The sequence below is a fragment of the Macrobrachium nipponense genome, chromosome 30, assembly GCF_015104395.2.
Source record: "Macrobrachium nipponense isolate FS-2020 chromosome 30, ASM1510439v2, whole genome shotgun sequence".
In the NCBI taxonomy this organism is placed as follows: Eukaryota; Metazoa; Arthropoda; class Malacostraca; order Decapoda; family Palaemonidae; genus Macrobrachium; species Macrobrachium nipponense.
The window spans coordinates 35,921,147-35,923,217 of NC_087218.1; positions in this window are offsets into that span (position 1 = coordinate 35,921,147).

Sequence of the window (2,071 nt, forward strand, 5' to 3'; positions counted from 1 at the left end):
GGAAAACCTCAAAGCAGTTGCTCTATGAACTGATTGTTAGAAGAGGGTGGAAAGTCAGATGGAAGAAAGAATATGAACGGAGGCACAGTAAAGATTATGAAAGGGATTGCATCTAGGGGCCCAAGGGATGCTGCAAAGAACCTTGGGTAATGCTTACAGTGCACCGCGGGAACGATTGCGTAACTATTTATGCTTAAACTATGGCAGTGATACTCCGTGCGTACTTGCGCTCGCGCGAGAGAGCCCGGATGAAAATGCGATGCTGGTATAAACCCTAATTCAGGGAACAAATAATGTTGATTAGTAAAGAAGTACAGTCTCTCTCTCTCTCTCTCTCTCTCTCTCTCTCTCTCTCTCTCTCTCATCAGTCTGATAGTTTTCCCTTTGCAAGGTACTGCACATGAATCTGCATGTATGAAAACACATACACAAACACTGCTACGTGCACACATGCATACATACATACACACATACACACATCCATGAAAATATTAATGAAAAAAAAAACTATAGCAAAAAACGCAAAACAATATTTAAAAAGTAACCTTCCTCAGTACACAAAGACAGTACCAACGGTCACTGTCAGCAGTGACTGTAAAAAAATAAATAAATAAATAAAAATAAAAAAGTCGACAAAGAAACCTTTCGACAGAAAATGTCAACAACAAAAAGGATCAATGACAGTTCCTTCCTTTGTTCCCCCAAGGATAACAACAACTGCCCTGAAGGACCTGACCTGTGTACCCATGTTTCCAAGGTCATGCCAACAGTTGGAATTTGTCAATATTGGACTGTGGGACTTTTGTGACCTTTGTGGCGGTCAAATGAGATCAATATTGTGGTTCAGAAGGTGACTAAGAAAGGAGTGTTTGATCTTACACTTGGCAGCAGTTGTTTGAAAGTTTGTATTACATACTCACGCACAAACATACACGCACTCATGAACACACACTAGTACACACAAATATTTGGGGAGAGACCAAATTTGAACAGCGTGCCTTCCTGGAAATGCTTCATATAAATGGTCAGTGTATGTACACACACACACACACACACACACACACACACATATATATATATATATATGTGTGTGTGTGTGTGTGTGTGTGTGTGTGTGTGTGTGTATGTTGCGTGTGTCTGGGTGGCTGTTTGTCTGTATTACATATGTATATAGCTAATATATATATATATATATATTATGATATAATATATATATATATTATATTTATATATATACCATGTGAACATTTAAAAGACATAATAGCTCTTTTTATGTCCAGATAGGTAAACAAAAGTGTGTTACTTTACGTTACAAAAATTTACAGATTATCTATTACCCTTTCTGTTATCAAATTAACTTTCTTAGTATATAATAATATATAATAATATAATTATACAAAATTTATTATTATTATAAATATATATAATATATATATATTATATATATATATATATATATAATATATAAAATTATATATATAAAGAGAGAGAGAGAGAGAGAGAGAGAGAGAAGAGGGGGGGAGGCTAAAACCTAACTACGAATGTAAAACTATAATATAACTATCGCACTACTAACTCTCTCTCTCTCAGGATACCTGCCTCCTCAAATGGCTATCAAAACCCATCAGCAAAAAAAATAAAAAATATAACATTGAAAATAATCATGAGACAAAATTCACCAATATTCATAGTAAGTCCATTCCCCCCAACCGGCCCCCTCTTCCCCCCCCCCCGCCCCCAACTCTGCTCAGCCGGCCGAACTTCGGACTTAGGAGCATCAAAGACCTGTATAAGTCCAGGAGATGAAACTGTGTCATGCAAGTCATGCAACATAGTATCGGAGCGTCGCTGGACGAAAGTTGCGTCCTGTTCAGATCACTCGTCGATGTGATAATATTATTCAACAGAATAGAATATACAATTTAGGCCGAAGGCCAAGCGCTGGGACCTACGAGGTCATTCAGTGCTGAAAGGGAAATTGAGAGCGAGCCGAAGGTTGCAAATGTGTAACAGAGGAGAGCTTCGCAGTTGCACTATGAAACAATAGATAGAGAAGGTGGAAAGGAAGATG